Source organism: Podarcis pityusensis, assembly GCF_964106645.2.
Source record: "Podarcis pityusensis genome assembly, chromosome: 7".
Lineage (NCBI taxonomy): Eukaryota > Metazoa > Chordata > Lepidosauria > Squamata > Lacertidae > Podarcis > Podarcis pityusensis.
The window spans coordinates 28,707,695-28,726,722 of record NC_138031.1 but is presented as its reverse complement, the minus strand read 5'-3'; positions in this window follow the sequence as shown (position 1 = coordinate 28,726,722).

Genomic DNA, 19,028 nt, shown 5'->3' with positions numbered 1-19,028 from the left:
GATGAGAATTGCTGTGATTTTTTATTTTTTGGTGCTGAGGCTGTAATAGGAGATCTTCATTTGGCAGCTTGCCAAAGGATAGGATGATAAGCAACAGAAAAAAATAAGCCATTTTTTAAAATTAAAAAATATATAATCTCATGGAACATATGAGGTTAAACGTACTCAGTAACTTGAATCTTTCATGGAAGCACAGGAATGCAATCTAATATGAACATTTTACATCTGATTTAGGAGAATACGTTGTAGCAACATAGGCATTGTAATGCAAAATTAGGATTGAGTTCTTAGCTTTTTAAAAAAGTTTGAAGTGTAAATATTTTAATTGTTTTACATTTTTAGCCATAAATCTGAATCATGTCTTAATGTTAGTGTTATTTTATTTTTTTAATTATAAAAATGTCAACTGAGCTAAATTAAGTACTATTATGTGTAAAAATTGTTGATACCATAGCTATAATACAGAGTATTGTTCCACTGAAAAATAATAATGTCATAATTAAAAAAAAGAAATTAATATTGTATTTTAGATACCTTCGCTAATAAATAAAGAAATATATATATATATACTTATGTTTCTGTTCTCAGTCATTTATTGCAATGGGAGAAAAAGGGATGCAACATAAATACTCTTGAAATTTCAATCTAGGAAGAAATTACAAGATTTTGGCTTTGAAAAACAACAAGAGTCTTGCAGCACTTTAAATCGAACTTAAGCCGCAATACATTTGTTAGTTTCAGATAGCATCACAAAACTCTTTGCTGGTTTTGTTGCAACGGAAAGTCTATGTCTATTACTTTTGGTACATTCTATTGAACTAAAATGAGTAGTATTTACAAGTACTTAATAGCATATAATTGCAGAGAGTAGCCTTGGTCAAGAGGTCCTTGTCCACAGAAACAAACTGTCAGTAAGTATTTTTGCTGCTGAACAGATATTGGTACCAGTCACCTCCCTCTGCCCTCCTCTAACATTCATCTCATCAAATCCTTCCCTGTACCCTCTTGAACCCATGCCCTTCCAGTTCCTGGTTACCATATCTCCCCATCATTATCCCTCCTCTGCCACATAACTGGTCTTTCTCCTCAGTTTCCCCCTGCATTCAGTGATTTCACTCTCACTTTTCACAAACCCATCCCTTGACCCATCTTCCTTTACAACTATCTCCCCAGCACTCTTGACCCCCAGAGTTCTGAAGCATGCTGCCTACTCCATCAACTCTCCAGACCATCAGAAGCCCCCTCCAACTTTCAACACCCTACAATCTGTTTTGCATCACTTACATGCCAGTGAAACTGCCCTCACAAAAAATAACTGATTGCCTCCTCATTGCAAAGTCTGAAGGCCTTGTCCTTCTTGACCTTCCAGCTTCAACTGATAACTTTCTCTTGTGTGCTTAGTTATTTGTGAACTTTACAGCCTTATGTGCTGCAGAAGAAATGAGCTTATTTAGGTGTTGACATCTGGACAAAGGTACACAATAACTGATGGATTGAATTATGCAACAGAAAAAGCCTGTGTACACAGAAAGGTCTTCAGCAAGCCTTTGAAACAAACACTGATGGTTCTCATTTAACATTAATGCGCAAGGAGTTCCAAACCTGGGTGCAGACACTTGTCGCGTTTAACAAACTGACACCTTTCCCCTTTGATCATGCCACAGCCAGCTGAAATCCTAAAGCAACTGGTTTCCATTTTTCTGTGTTCACTATCCCTGAGCTCAGAGAGGGGCTTCTTCCATTTGCTGGCTGGCACAGAGTCTTTGCTTTGCTGGCTGTGGTGGCTGAGGCTATTGAGAGCTGTAGTCCAAAATATCAGGAAGGCACCACCAGGCCGGGGAAGGCTGGCATGCAGTACAAAGTTTGCTGCAATTATGTGAAAGCATTACTTTCCTAAATACAGTGGACCCTTTAGTTGCGTACCGCTCTTCGGGTTACAAACACGGCAAACTCGGAAGTGTATACTTCCGAGTTTCACCATACGCGCATGCGCAGATGCGCTCAATCACGCTGCATGTGCACGCAGAAGCGGCGCCTCTGCCTACAGACTTTTTGGACAGACCCCCGGAACAAATTGAATTAATATCTGGAGAGTCCACTGTAAACAGTTAATAATACTGGGCATAATAAGTTTATGCCACCAGTCCAAAGATGGCATAAACTATTAGGTCCCTTATTATTATTGGCTGCTTCCGCCAAACACATGGCCGACACTATGAGCTTCATCCATCTTGTTGAGGGGGGAAGCAGCTAAAGACAGTTCCCTATCCCTCATCCCCAGATGATTGGTACTCTCTCTTTTTTTTTTTTTAATAATTTTTATTAAAATTTCAATAAAAGTTAAACAGAAGAACATAAAAGTAGAAATACAGAAACACACAATATATAATCCAAAAAGAAAAAGAAAACACAGAAAACAAAATACAAAACAAAAACTAAAAAGAAACAGAACAATTAAAAACAATATCACTTTTCCATTTCCGTTTTTAAATTTACTTATTTTCTGGACTTCCTCATACCTCCCTCTTTTGTATTCCAGTCCAAATTGTTTGTCCAGCAATTTCTTTTCCACTTTTTTAATCCCAAGATGATGATTGGTACTCTCAAATCTGGTGAGCAGCAAAAATCAAGGTGGGCCAGAAATATGCACCCGCAGGTGGACATGAGGCTCCCCTACCTTTGATGCATATGGGACTACAATCAGAAGGGTGAGCAGTGATTCCTGCATGTAGATCACCTTTGCCCTTGTTGACTCTTCAGTTCTGTTGATTTTGGCAGAATGAGAGAGAAATTGTTGATATTTTCAGGAGCTAAGCATCTAGATAATTGGCCCTCCAGATGTTTCTGAACTGCATCAATCCTGACCACTGCTCATGCTGACTGGGGCTGATGGAGCTGCAGTTCAATGATTTATCAATGATCCCCACAATGATCTAGATTTGGTAGCAACAAGCTGACAAAAAAAACCCTTAATTTATTGTAGGAAAGGTTGGGCGATGCAAATACCATGCTGCCTTTTTAATAAAGTTTAATAATTGCATGGGGTGTAAGTAATTAAGCACTAGGATAACCACTATGATGAAAAATGGGGGAAGTGACTAGTCCATAGTAGGAAACCATTGATTATGTGGAATGGAATGCACAACTAGGTCAGAGCAGGCAGGGCTAAATTTGCATCAGTACACTTACCCAGTCAATGGATGTTGCAAAGCTTGTTTCTACTGCTGTAAAAGCCCACACTTATTAAAAGTGGATTACAGGCAGAGGCATTGCCTAGGAATGAATATTAAAAAATTATTAGGATTACTGGAGTGCATGCAATTCTTACACTGCCTTGGATAGAATTCAAATCAGCATCCCTGGAAACCAGGCCTCTGCTAGCGTTTGACTTGCCATTCCCAGTATGTAGGGGGAATGGAAGTTGTGCTCAGCAAACCCAGCATAACAGACAGACCCATCTATTCCTTTCCCTTCCATTAGCATGGTTGGCTGTGATAATGGGCAAGAAAATATTAGCAGGAAAATTATCTGGCCTGTCCCAGAGCACATTACCTCTGGTCCTACTTGTTTACAGCCTTGACTCACTGGTTTTTCTAAAAGATACTTAGGAGCTTGTTGCTTCCTACAAACTTGACTAGGCAACACACAAACCCTGTGCCATCAGGAAACAAACTGAATTCTAATTATTCTTAACATATTAACAGGTCATTCTTCCCTGCCAGTTTTGTCCTAAAGAGACATGTTCAGAACTGCTGGGTTCTCCTTCCTGAACTATTTTCTCCTTCCTTGTTTGTTTATACTGAGAGGCCATAATTGTGCTTCTTTATTTCACAACAAAGTGTGGAACAACAGTTCCATTAAGCATCACAGCATGGCAGCTTTTGGATGGGTTGAATACTTTGAAGTGTACAATGGAGAGGAATAAATTCCCTTCTCTTATGTAATAAAACACATTCCAGACTCCTTTGATGTTGTGCAGTGGTTAGAGTGTTGGACTAGGACCTGGGAGACAAGGGCCAAACAATGAAACTCATTGGGCAATGTTGGACCAGCCTCTGGCTCTCAGCTACACCTACCTCACAGGATTGTTGTGAGGATAAAATAGGGAGTGGGGAGCTGCTAGGAGGAAAGGCGAGATATAAGTAAACAAAATAACACAGCATCTAGCTCCTGTTAAGTGGTGCAGAAAGCGTGGAAAGTTAAAGAGACAGGAGTTGTTTGAGTTGGGGTGGCTAACCAATGTTGTTAAACTGTAGTTTCCACAATCCCTGACCAATGGTTGTCTGGGATTACTCGAACCCCCCACCAGTTCTCCACTCCTGGGTCAGAGTCTTGGACTAAGGTGTATGGAAACCCAGATTTAACTCCCCACTCAGCCATGAACTTCAGTCAATGATGTTGGACCATTAAGTCTCTCTCAGGCTAACCTGCCTCTCAGGGTTGCGGTGAGAACCTGGTCCACTGCCTTGAGCTCATTGGAAAAAAGACAGGATAGAAATGCAATGACTGAAATGAAGGGTGGGGTGGGAGATAGATATGTTCTAAGATAGTTGTTACTTTTTCTATTTCATCGCAAGGGAGCTTCTGCACACTGCTTTGCTCCTGCGGTGTCTTATTCAAGTGGAAGGAGCAGTCAGTTCTCTGGTGCCTGAAGACAGATTAAGATGCTGTCTGTTGTATTGCCCTGAGAGAGAATTCCAAAAGCAGGGACCACCACTGCAAAGATCCATTTCCATGTTGCTACCCTCAGAACCTCCTGAGGAAGGGTACCCAAAGAAGGCCTCAGATGATAACCACAGAGTCCAGGTTGGTTCATGGGAGGAGATGTGGTCCTTGAGGAACTGGGGTCAAAACCAGGACTTTGAATTGAGCCAAGAAACCAACATGCCAGGATAGGTGTTATAAGTTCAGACTGAGCTATCCCCGTCAACAATCTAGCTATTGCTGTGAATACTTTGCAGAAGCTCACGTGGGTAAAAATAAAAATTGGCTGCGTCCCAACACAATCCTCACTAAGGAAGGAGTTCAGAGAAGACAGCATATGAAGCTGCTGACTTCTCTGAACCTCTTCCTTAGCACGGATTTTGCTGGGCTGCAGCCAAATTCTTTTTACTCACGTGAGCGGCTGCATAGTACTCACGGTTTGAGCGCAGGCAGGCAATGCTGCGTCTGGCTCAAACTTTATCTTGGAGCATTTTTCTTGCTCTTTACGATGGCTCTACACTTCAGCATAAAATGTCTGAGTCAGGGCCTCAAGGTTTATGGAAGCTTAACATATCAGCCTCTTTAGCCTCAAAGCATGGGGGAACTGAAACTCAACGCAGCAACCAGAGCCAAAGGGAACCATGCAGCTACAGAGCAGAATTACAGGAGCAAGTCTCGAGCTGCATTTATAAACCCTTTATTCTGAGACTTTGTAACCGCCTGCAACAGATTTCCTTCCTTCTGAGAACCAGCAAACTGGGGCCATTTTATACAAAAAAGAAACAAAATAATAATAAAGCTGATGACGTGCAGATCCAAAATAAGTGAAACATTTCTAAAGTATTTGTAACCTTCAGCCCTATGTTAAAACATTATCAAAGAGAATCAAGTGGAAGCACAGTGGGGTTGTCAGTTTGAAGGGCTCCACAGGGCACAAATACTTTCATGTGAAAATAATACACTTATATTATGGGTCCACCAAGCTGAGAAGTGTCAGCACCAAAGATAACAGAACCATCCCATTTCCACTAGTGCTGTGAGATCACTCCATTATTTAATTATTTATTAGTCACTCTCCCCACCCCACCCCCAAAGCAATAATAGAATTGCAGAGTTGTAAGGGACCCTGAGGATCATCTAGTCCATGGGTAGGCAAACTGAGGCCCGGGGGCCGGATCCAGCCCAATCGCCTTCTCAGTCCGGCCTGCGGACGGTCCGGGAACCAGTGTGTTTTTACCTGAGTAGAATGTGTCCTTTCATTTAAAATGCATCTCTGGGTTATTTGTGGGGCCTGCCTGGTGTTTTTACATGAGTAGAATGTGTGCTTTTATTTAAAATGCATCTCTAGGTTATTTGTGGGGCATAGGAATTCGTTCATTTGGGGTTTTTTTCAAAATATAGTCCAGCCCCCCACAAGGTCTGAGGGACAGTGAACCGGCCCCCTGCTGAAAAAGTTTGCTGACCCCTGATCTAGTCCAACCCCCTGCAATGTAGGAATCCTGCCCACAGTCATCCCTGGATGGGATCAAACTACTAATCTTCTGGTTAACACCCACACACCCACGCCCCTATCTAGGGATGTTTTTCAGCTACAACTAACTGGAACTCAGTTCTAGCACCTCTCAGGTGAACACCATTGCCATTATAAGAGAACAAGGGAGGTGTTTATGGTTAGTTCTGACATCTCTTTTTCTAGAAAAATAGCAGTGTATCTATCTATCAACTAACTAACTAACTAACTAACTAACTAACTATATCACCTATCTATCATCTATCTATCTATCTATCTATCTATCTATCTATCTATCTATCATCTATCTATCATCTATCTATCACCTATCTATATCTATCTATCTATCATCTATCTATCTATCTATCTATCATCTATCTATCTATCTATCTATCTATCTATCTATCTATCTATCATCTATCTATCTATCATCTATCTATCTATCTATCATCATCATCTATCTTTGAGAGCTAGTGTGGTATAGCAGCTAGGGTGTCGGACTATGACCTGGGAAACTGGGGTTCAAATCCACCCTCAGCCATGAGGCTTGCAGGAATGGTTCTTTATTTAGGATTTCTAAATAAGGAACTGTTCCTTGAAAGAAGGAACCAGCAGGGAGCCCTACTAATAGACCTAAAGAGACAGCCAAAAGGACAAGAGACCAGATTGCCCAAGCGCTCTCCGCTCATTTGCAATAAAACATTTTGCCTTTAGATTAATTTTGGCTGAGCATTAAATACAAAGGGGTGGCCCCATCTGAAATGAAGTAGCAAAGCGCCCGTGGGATTAGTTTACAGTTGCTAATGGGGACAGGGTGGCATTCACCAGAGGATTTGAAAGGAAATCAAGAACAAAAGTTCTTATCGGTTCGGAAGTGCTCCCTGTCTTTCTCAGCTGAAAGAGCCTCTTGCAAAACAGACGGTCAAACGGTCAGCATAATGCGCTGAGTGCTAACAAAATATACAATTTGTTATTTTAAGCACCCACTATTCCAAAGCATGGAGGGCTGCCAACATGATGTGTCACAACCTATTTTTATTTTATTCAGGCCTATAGAGGACTGGTAACAGGCCTGTGAGGGCAGTGAATGAAATCTCTGGCCGCTTGGCGATATCTCAGAAGAGACACAAAATCTCACAAGCTGATCTGCAAACCCTTTAGCAGGATATTGACAAGCTGGAATGCATGTAGAGGAGGAAGCCCTATGAGGAATGGCTGAAGGAGCTGGGTATGTTTAGCCTGAAAAAGATGAGTCTAAGATGAGATATGGTAGCCATCTTCAAATATCTGAAGGGTTGTTACACGGAAGAGGGAACAAGCTTGTTTTCTCCTGCTCCTGAGGCTAGGACTGAAGCAATGGCCTCAACTTACAAAAAAGGAGATTCCGACTAAACATCAGGAAGAACTTTCAGACAGAAATTGGTGGACTCTCCTATTCTATGATTCTAACTTGATGCATGACTGTGTCTGAACAAGTAAATGTTTGCCAGTCGGAGGAATGAGAAAGAATTCTCTCACGTAAAAATACATTGAAGCAGCTTTTGTTATTTCCTAGAGAAGTCTAGCACTTACAATAGCATAAATAGTAATGTGCCAAATGCTGACACATTAAAAGACGTTTCTGTTCCCTATTATTTGAACCTGTCTCTCACAAACTGCCAATGCAATTCACAGGAGAGTCACTACATAATACTATGCTTTTTGTGTCCCCATTCTGCCTGTGTTGCCTTAATATATAATTAGAGGCACTAAGGAAACCGGTACCTATTCTATAGTCCTGGAAAACGAAGAAATGTGGAGCAAAACTGTTATGTACTGAGTTGAATAGGATCCAAACTGAAGCAGTCTGATTGGTCCTAGAACAATAGGATTCAGAATGCAGCAGTCTGATTGGTCCTAGAACAATGCAGCAGTATGATTGGTTGGCAGGAACCACCCAATCCTGCTCCAGATAGAAGTGAATCCACAACCTGATTGGCGTACAGTAGAATTCCAGAATTAGCCAATCATGTGCAGCCCATTGTGTAAATAATGTATATAAAGCAGATACTGTGAGGGGACATTTATTCATTCCTCCTCACCACTATGAGCTGAATAAAGAGCATGAAATCACTTTGCGACTCTGAGTATATTTCACTGGCGACGAAGGTGGGATCCCGCTGAGCTGACTGCCACACACAGCACCGCAGCACCGCCAACTGCCGCACCGCTGCCTCGCACCGTGTATCCAGGCTTCAGCTCCGGGGCACAAGGAACTCAGAATGGCAGCCAACAGCAGCTTCTCGCCATTCAACCCAGCATCTGGAGACTGGGAAGCGTACGCCTCCCGTTTCACCTTCCTCCTAGAAGCCAAAGGGGTCACCGACGAAGAAGACGCCAAGAAGAGGGCGATATTCTTCAGCGTCTGCGGAGAGGAGACGTTTGAAATTGCCCGGGCTCTCCTTGCGCCTGAAGACGTCGCTACTGTTCCATACAAAACAATAATGGAACAGCTGAAGGGGCACTTTTCGCCGCAGCCCTCAGTGGTGGCTCGTCGAAATGCCTTCTATGCAAAGCGGCAAGCCCCTGGGGAAAGCATAACTGGGTTTGTGACCTCTCTCCGCCAAGCCGCCCGGTTCTGCAACTTCTCAGAGCTGGAGAACATGCTTCGTGACCGCCTCGTCGGTGGCCTGAAGGATGAGAAGCTGCAACGACGCCTCTACGCTAAGAAGGACCTAACGTTCCAGGTCGCTCTGGAGGAGGCCCTGGCAACAGAAGCTGCCGAGAGGTCGACCCAAGAGGCACGGCCGAGCCTGCCATCCCAACCGAGGGTCCACCATGAAGACCTCACCGACGACTCAGGATCCGACAGGGAGGAGGTGCACCGAGTACAGCAGCGCACTCAAGCAGCGCACAGACCACAGCTGCCTCGACGAGAAGGAGGGAACTGCGCAAGCTGCGGGGAGAGTCACGAGAGGAGGACCTGCCGTTTCCGCAACGCAGAGTGCAGGCAGTGCAGAAAATCGGGACACATCGCCCGGGTGTGTCGGGCTCGGCCCACCCGACACCAGGCATCAGATGACCAATCCAAGAGCCCCAGGTCCCGGGGCCCAACGCACCAAGGCAACTCGACGGAGCTCACGGACTTCCAGGTATACCAGTTGCCCCACCCCAACGTAGAGAAAATTTATGTAGAGGTACAGATAGAGGGGGCCCCATGCCGCATGGAGCTTGACACGGGTTCAACTCTATCCATAATCTCGGCAAGGACCTTAAGGAAACTGTGTCCCACTGGGGGTCCCAAACTCAGGCCGGCCCCATTCACCCTCCGGGACTTCCAGAAACGTAAGGTCCCCACAATGGGGGTGGGGACCTTCAGGGTGCAATACCGAGGGCGGACGCGGCAACTGGACTTGCTTGTGGTCAAGGGCCCCTACATTAGCTTACTGGGATTGGCATGGTTTGGACCACTGGGGCTAGCTGTCACTGGGGTGAACCACACTAGCTTACAAGTGGACGTGGACGCCATATGCAAGGAATTTCCAGGGGTTTTCGATGGGAAATTGGGACAGTATACGGGCCCCCCCATTGCGCTACAGCTTGACCCCGCAGTACGACCGGTCAGGCTCAAGGCCCGCCGGGTCCCGTTCGCCTTGAAACCCCGTATAGACGAGGAATTGGACCGACTCGTAGAGCAAGGAGTGCTGGAGCCGGTGCCTAATGCTCCCTGGGAAACCCCAATCGTCACACCCGTCAAGCCTAATGGTTCGGTCCGCATCTGCGCAGACTACAAATGTACCATAAACAAGGCCCTCACGGCCCACGCATACCCAGTGCCAGTGGTCAGCCATGTCCTTGCCACCCTGGCTGGGTCGAAAATTTTTGGCAAGCTGGACTTGGCCCAAGCATATCAACAGCTGCCAGTAGATGAGGCCACAGCAGAGGCACAGACGATTGTGACGCACAGAGGAGCGTTCAGGGTAAAGCGGCTGCAATTCGGTGTCAGCGTGGCACCAGGCATATTCCAGAATATAATGGACTCTCTCCTTAAAGGGATTCCTGGCGTCACCCCCTTCTTCGATGATGTGTTGATTGCCGGCCCCACACCAGAGGAGTTTGAGGACCGCCTCCGCACCGTTCTGCACCGTTTCCAGACGGCGGGTCTCAAGGTGAAGCGGGAAAAATGTCTACTAGGAGTGCCTCAGGTGGACTTTCTGGGATTTATGGTGGACGCAGAAGGGGTCCACCCGACTGGGGACAAGGTACGGGCCATTTGTGATGCCCCAGCGCCCAAGAGCAAGACTGAACTTCAGGCCTTCTTGGGACTATTGAACTTTTACCATTCCTTCCTTCCCCACAAGGCGGCGGTAGCGGAGCCCCTACACAGACTCCTGGACAAGCGGGCCCCTTGGGTGTGGGGCCAGCGCCAGGAGGCCGCATTCCAGGCAGTCAAGGACTTGCTTGTCTCAAACTCGGTCTTGGCACACTTCGACGAGAGGCTGCCGGTGGTGCTAGCATGCGACGCCTCACCCTATGGCATTGGAGCTGTCCTGGGGCACCAACTCCCGGATGGAAGAGAGGTACCGGTGGCGTACTTTTCCCAGACACTCAACACAACCGAGCGGAACTACTCGCAAATCGACAAGGAGGGTCTGGCAATCGTAAAGGGAGTAAAAAAATTCCATGATTTCTTGTACGGGCGGCCCTTCACCGTGGTGACTGACCACAAGCCGTTGCTTGGCTTGTTTGCCCCCGAAAAGCAGACCCCCCAAGTGCTGTCTCCTCGCGTCCTCAGGTGGTCAATTTTCCTTGCCAGCTACCAGTATGCACTGATTCACCGACCTGGGAAGGCGATGGGCCATGCGGACGCCCTCAGCAGGCTACCACTACCGGAAACAGGCCCTGACCCAGCACCTGCACAAGAGGTTATGAGCCTGGAGCTGCTTCCCGACCGCCCCATTCAGGCACAAGAAGTTGCACACCATTCCAAGAAAGATAGGGTCATCTCCCGGGTCCTGGACTGGGTGTGGAGGGGATGGCCCAGCAGCAGCCCCGGGCCAGAATTCGCCGGCTACACAACCCGCAAACATGAACTGTCGGCCCACAAGGGGTGCCTGTTATGGGGAAGCAGAGTCGTTGTTCCCCAGCCCCTCTGCAAAAGGGTCCTCACAGCCCTACACGAGACACATCCAGGGGTAGTAAGAATGAAGGCCCTTGCCAGGAGTTATGTGTGGTGGCCGGGGATCGATGGAGAGATAGAGGCCTGGGTCAAACACTGCCAGGCCTGCCAAGAATCCCGCCCAGATCCCCCAAGGGCCCCAGTCCAGTCCTGGGAGTCCGCCCGAGCACCATGGTCACGCCTGCATGTGGATTTCGCTGGCCCCTTTCAGGGGAAAACATTCTTCATAGTGGTGGACTCCTACACCAAATGGCTGGAAGTCGCACTGGTACCGTCCACTTCCACGTCCGCAGCCATCCGGGTACTACGCAGGCTGTTTGCAACCCACGGGCTCCCTGACACTCTCGTCTCAGACAACGGGACTGCATTTACGTCAGGAGAATTCCAAACCTTCACAGCGCAGAACGCCATCCGCCACATCCGTTCGGCGCCGTTCCACCCTGCCACCAATGGCCAAGCAGAACGCATGGTGCGGACCACCAAGGACACCCTTCGCCGCATGACGCAAGGGGACTGGGAGTACCGCCTTGCCACATTCCTTCTAGCACAGCACAGCACCCCCAGCTCAACGACTGGCCGGAGCCCCGCTGAACTACTAATGGGTCGGCGCCTTGCAATCAGATTGGACCGCCTTCACCCCGATAGAGCTCAGGATGAGGTAGTGGTGGGGGAAGGCAGGAACCCCCGGACCTTCGAGGCCCAGGACCCAGTGTACGCAAAGAATTTTGGGGCAGGCCCAGCATGGGTACCCGCCACAATCACCAGGGTCACTGGCCCCGTGTCGTACGAGGTGCTAACGGATGGGGGGCAATGCTGGCGCCGCCACTGCGACCAGATACGGCGACGATTCCCGGGAGAAAACCAGGAGGAGGACAGGTCAGAGGAGTCCCAAGGGAACAGCGGGGCAGTGAGGCCCATAGAGCAGGAGGGGCCAGCAGGAGAGGCAGAATCAGTAAATACAGAGAGGACCCGTGAGGCCGAAAGGACACCGGAACCAGAACCACGACTGAGCGAGCCGGTTGCACCAGACCAAACAGCCGCATCACAGCCAGCATCCTTGGAACACGAGCCAGAACCCGGAGCCCGGACCAGGGAACACCCCAGGCCGCAACGCACACGTAGGCCGCCGGCATACCTTGAGGACTATGAATGCGACCTCCCGGGCAGGACTGGAACTTAGAGGGGAGGGGTGTTATGTACTGAGTTGAATAGGATCCAAACTGAAGCAGTCTGATTGGTCCTAGAACAATAGGATTCAGAATGCAGCAGTCTGATTGGTCCTAGAACAATGCAGCAGTATGATTGGTTGGCAGGAACCACCCAATCCTGCTCCAGATAGAAGTGAATCCACAACCTGATTGGCGTACAGTAGAATTCCAGAATTAGCCAATCATGTGCAGCCCATTGTGTAAATAATGTATATAAAGCAGATACTGTGAGGGGACATTTATTCATTCCTCCTCACCACTATGAGCTGAATAAAGAGCATGAAATCACTTTGCGACTCTGAGTATATTTCAAAAACACTACAGCTTACAAGCTGATGCAGGGAGAGGTCGGCAAAGGGACAAAATGCACAATTCACGTTTGCTTGTTTTGTGTGTATATTGGCTTGTATTCAATGAAGTGCTGCTTGCATAATAGGACTTTCTTCCCCCTGCTTGCTCTGTGCATGCCATGCACCCCCCCAAATCTGAACCCCCCCCAGAACAAATTTAGTAGTCCCAAATGGGGAAGTCCCATTGCACTTGCATAATTCCATGCATTTGACTTTGAGATCTCTGTGTTGAATTTCCTAGGAATTGTATAAGCAAGCAAGCAAGCAAGCAAGCAAGCAAACCTATTGATATAAAAATGGAAGCCTGTAATGTTTTGCAGGTATGTGGGGGGAGGGGGGAATAAGGAAGCCCCCCCTCTGGAGAGCTAAGGCTTAGCTATGTGAGTGGTTCGCTGCAGAGGAGTTTTCCCTACCTGCTGACTTTCAGTTGCTTTGGACTACATCTCCCATCATCCTTGATCATTGGTTATGCTGATTTAGGTTGATGAGGTTTGGAATCCATTGAGAGGGCACCAGGCTGGGGAAGACTGCTGTAGAGAGATTCACCCTTAATTGCATAACCTCCCCTTTTCTGTGATTGCTGTGGCCAGCATGCCTCATATTTAGCCTATATCACTGGACTTTCCTGGAAGAAACCAACATGGGGAAAGGGGTTTCCATCTACACACCTTCAGGATGATGGTAATACCAAGCAGCTGTTTTGTAGGACACATTTGGTTTTTAAATACAGTGAAGTATCCCATCTCCAAACCATAAATAGCAAATATTTAAAGCTTTTTTCTTTTTTAGTGAAGAGTTTTTCTGTCATCTAGGGTGTGGCAAGGTTTTGTAGTGAGGACTATAGCACAACTGTAAGCTGTCTACATGGTCGTTCACATATTATCTCATTCATATACATTCTCATTCATAAAGAGAAACTTGGAAACAGCTTTCTAAGGTTCTGCCTCAGAAAGTAAGCATTCTGGGGAGTAAAGCTCTTCTTCCCCAAATTAAATTCCATTATGAATTGAAAATGCAAATTAACTTAAATGAGAAAATGGATATTGTGTTACATCAAACTGAGCCTGTGGATAAGGAGAGCATTAGAATTCTAGACAGCAGTGCCATTTACGCGAGGAGCTGGCTGTTTCTGTAATGCCTTATACTGTATATAAAGGAGGCCCATAAGCATCTTCCTCATTTCTGTAAGTAAGTAGAATACTGAGTTACAACTTCCTTTAGATCTCTTTTATTGTGCCACCCATAGTGAAGAGCGGAATGTACATCTTAATGACAGATTGACCTTGAATACTTAACGGAGATGTGCAATCATGGCAGTGCAGAGAAGGGAGAACAACTTGTAAGTCGGAGCTATTCCAAGACAATGTGCCTTTTCATTCGGGAAATGTGACTCTGAGCTGGAAAGTAAACACTATGAATGAAAAGGGTGCTGATAAAAGGCCAGTGGCCCTCAGTAAACAGCTGCTAATGGAAAAACTAGTATTTGATAGTCCAGATTCCTTTAGAATTCCTGGGATAGTAAGGCCAAGTGTAAGGTCTGTTCTGGAATGAAGCTTCAGCTGGGCAATCTGAATCCTTGTTAAAACTCAGGGGTCAGCCAAAATAGATGGATTGGGGAGGAATCCTTGATGCTCTGTATGTTCTGTGGTTATTTATATCATTAGGACAGCCAATGAAGCTGAATGTTGGAAGATTTAGGACAGACAAAAGAAAGTATAGGCAATGACTGATTTGCACAGGGTTTACGTTCCTGATGCCCTGCCCACCCTTGCCCCGTTACGCCTCCTTTCCCTGCCACTTCTGGGTCACTGCGATGCATAAAACAGTCATCGCCTGTACTTATTCACATAGTTCATAGTTAAAAGCCTGTGTATACGAATTCATTGCTCCCAGTAAGAGGAAGTAGGCTCAGAAAAGTTTCTTTACTCCCTGCAATATTTGCAGATTGTGAAAGGCATAACCATTTTCCTCTTTGCTCATTTGCGTACAAAGGCAAACCAGTTTGAAATCTGGTTGTGCAGAAAGAGAAGCAAGGAAGCAGCAATCTGCTTCCCACACAAAACCATGATTTTTCCAACCTGGTTAGCAATAGGCTTTGACTTGACCTTTGGCCTAACAATACTATATGATCCTAGCTTTTTAAGGTAACTCTTCATCATCACCGCTTGGAAATGAATATGTGGCAACCCTAGGCACGGTGGATACACAGTTTAAAAGCTCTTTGTTTTAAGCTCTGTGTTTTGCTCAGAATAAAAAACTAGAGACACAGAAAGTCCCAAGAGTGAAATCTAGAAGTCCTGTTACAGTACATTAAAGCAGGACTCTAGGCCTTAATAAATGAAGCAGTTGACAAATGGGAATGAGCTAGCAGTATCTGACTCATTGCAATGCAAGTAGAAGAAGTTAAGTGTCCTTTAAAACACACTCTGCTAGATGAGGGGAGTGTGTTTTTTCTGGAGAGCTGATAATCATCCTGAGAGATCTGTTTGCTGACAGCATTATGATGTTTTGGTGTGTTTATGTTGAGGCTTTTGCTGTGCTGTTCAGCAACACGTTCTAAATCCAGCAACACAGGCCTGGTTCAAAGACACAGTAGCTGATGGTTGGAGTTTACTGGGGTACTGGTGCATGATTAGCCAGGATCTCGGGAGGTCAAGTGTCCTACTTTACAGAGGGCAGCCCTCTTTTTGAAGGCCTGGCAGAGAACAGGACTCTTTCTTAAGGAGCCCTCTGTTTGAAGGGCTGACCATGTCCAGTTTAAAGAGAAAGTTTAAAGACAAAGAATGCCTAGAAGGGTGAGGATTAGATGCCCTGAAGCTGTCCATAGGCCACAGTCTTCCTCATGATCATGAGAGGCAATTAAATAGTAGTAAATATTTCTAAATTTACATCTATGCTTATCAACAGTAGCAGCCAGTGAGGGTGCAGCTCCTGGTTTCTCCACAGAGCAGGTCACTGCTGCTTAGTGAGAGGGTGAGGAGCAAGGCACGGGCCTCCTTTGATGTGTGAAGCAAATTACCATATTGGCCTGCATATAAGCTACACCTACATAGAAGCCGCACCCTTAAAATTCAAGGCTTATTTGCGGGTGGGGCCACCAAGCCGGTGCCGACGCTCGCTCCCCGCTCCCCAAGACGGTGACGGCCACCCCCGTTCAGGGTGGTAGTGCCGGGAGGGGCTTGGAGTGCCAGCACAGGCTTGGAGAGCTGGCTGCCCACCTCCCAGCTGGTTGGCGGTGGGGGGAGCGCGCGCAGGCCCGCCAGCTGGGAGGCGGGCACGCCGCTCCCCTCCACCCCCAAGCAGCTAGGGAGTGTGCGCACTCTCCAGCCGCTTTCAGCAGCAAATGGTAAAAAGTCGTGAATATTAGCTGCACTTTAACTTTTCAGGGTCCGAAATGGGGGGGGGGGGGGAAGTGCAGCTTATATTCGGGCCAATACAGTATTCTGCTCTCATACCAGCCCCAGCCATTCTGGGTGGCTTCCAACATATATGAAAACATAATGAAACAATAAACATTTAAAAACTTCCCTATACAGGGCTGCCTTGAGATGTCTTCTAAAGGTTGTATAGGTACTTATCTCCTTGGCTCGGGGGTAGGATAACTCCATACCCTCCAATATTTCTCCAGTGGAAATAGGGACATCCTAAGCAAAAGCAGGACATTCTGGGATCAAATCAGAAACCTGGACAGCTTCTGTAAATCCAGGAGTATCCCTGGAAAATAGAGAGAACTGGAGGGTCTTCACTCTTTTTTTTTTTTAAAGGGTCTTCACTCTTATCTGTAGATACAGCCCCATCGGTTCATGCATCAGTGAGGGCTTGTTCTGAAATTAATAGTGTCTACTTAGAGAAATGTGGTTTGGGTATTGCGCTTAAATTTTGCTCAGATACCAATTTCATTCCTCTTTGTGGCTTTGAAAAATACACAGGTTAGAGAAATTATATATTATCTGAAATTATATGTTATCTGGGCTTGGCAACTGGTGTTACTGTTCCGATTAGCCAACTGGCAACCAAACCCATCCACATAGAATGATAGAGTTGGATGGGACCTAGCAATGCACCTGCCCCTTTCTACCTAGGGATATAAATTTAATATATAAATGGAGCAGAAATTATTCTTGATAAGGTTCAACTACAGAGCAATACCAAGCATGTTCACTGTACTTGGAGCAAGTCATCTAAGTTGAGTGGGACTTACTCCTAAACAATAACGCTTAGATGGAATGCAACCTTAGTGCCACAATCTGTCTCCTGTGCAATAATGGACATCCACACATGGTTACGTATATGGGACAATACTATTGGCATCAGCTTTGAATGTGCCTGAAATCGCCCACAGCATTTGCCACTACTGTATTCCAATTCACTTGCTTAAACCTCCAGTAAAAGAACAGAAAGTGATCCTTTTGATAAGCATCTGAACATTACATTATCTGCTGCAAAGGATGCTGACACACACAAAAAAATGCTTTTATTTAAAAATAAAGCAAAACCTACCAGCAACTTGCAAACAGACATTTACAAATTCTAAGTTAAGTTGGGATTTACAAACATGACTGTAACTGCAACGATCAGACTTACAGATATAGATTGTATTATCTTGAATTTGCAAAATCTTTGTTGCCACTACTGTAGGAGGGTGTTTGAAATCAGGATTCTCCTGCAATCCAGTAACTGAAAAGTTATTTCTGATAGTCTGACATATTTGTACAATTAAATTACCACTTCTAAATATCAAGTACTGTTTAAATAGCTCTGCAGCAATTAGAGATCTGCTCCCCCTGCCTTGCAATCTGCAAACTTTCGCTTCATCTTCTGCTTGGGCAGCTGTTCTATCTTTGTAATATGCTTTCTTATGCTATGAAGACCTTTTCTGCCATGGTCTGCCCTCCCCACTGTATGAATTGGTGGTGTTTTCCTGTTGCGAGGGGATGCATTGGGGATGAGAAGCAGAACGTACTCACTGGCAGGTCAAGGTCCCTGCTGAATTGAAAGAATTAAGTCAACTGGGAGCAACAGAAAAAGCCTGGAGAGGTTTTTCCCTGTGCATTTTTGTTTATTTTTGGACATAGGAATTCTTTGCTCCAGGAGCAGAGGGATATTACCCTAACATTTTGTTTTCCCATCTAGTCTATTCCCCCCCCCCCCATTCGTGGCCCCATAGGATATAAATTGCTGCCCTGAAACAGTGGCCCTTGTGATCTGGAATAAAGATCCTGCTACCAGCGTGAAGGCACAATTTTCCCTCTTGCTCAGTACAGGTGTAGGTGCTGCCCTTGCTGATTGATGGTTTGATTCTGTTCCTCAATGTATTTGACATTTTAGAACAAGGAGGCAGAAACTGTATCCTCTTGGAATTGCTGGGCCATGGCTGCCATCATCCCTGGCTGTTGGCCATGCTGGCTGGGGCTGATGGGAGTTGGAATCCAACAACATTTTTTGGGGGGGAGCACAGGTTGCCCACCACTGTTTTATCAGGCTGAATGAGTTGCTAGGTCAAAACAGCTGGTGAAACTTGGCAACTGAATTTTCTGGCTTTGATATTTAAGGCTTGTCAATGTCATGTGTCAGAGAACTGCATGGCTTTAGCTGCAGTAATGCAAATTAGGGTTTCTTTATTGGGATTTACAGTCACTGCTTTTCTGCCTTCAACAGCATTCTGGTGCATCAACATTTAAAGCACCAAACATTTGTGGTACCTCGGGTTACAGACACTTCAGGTTACAGACACTTCAGGTTACAGACTCCGCTAAGCCAGAAATGGTACCTCAGGTTAAGAACTTTGCTTCAGGAGGAAAACAGAAATTGCGGTGCGGCGGCAACAGGAGGCCCCATTAGCTAAAGTGGTACCTCAGGTTAAGAACAGTTTCAGGTTAAGAACAGACCTCCAGAATGAATTAAGTTCTTAACCCAAGGTACCACTGTACAGTGGTTGTTCTTGTTGTTTAATCGTTTAGTCATGTCCGACTCTTTGTGACCCCATGGACCAGAGCACGCCAGGCACTCCTGTCTTTCACTGCCTCCCGCAGCTTGGTCAAACTTAGGTTTGTAGCTTCGAGAACACTGTCCAACCATCTCGTCCTCTGTTGTCCCCT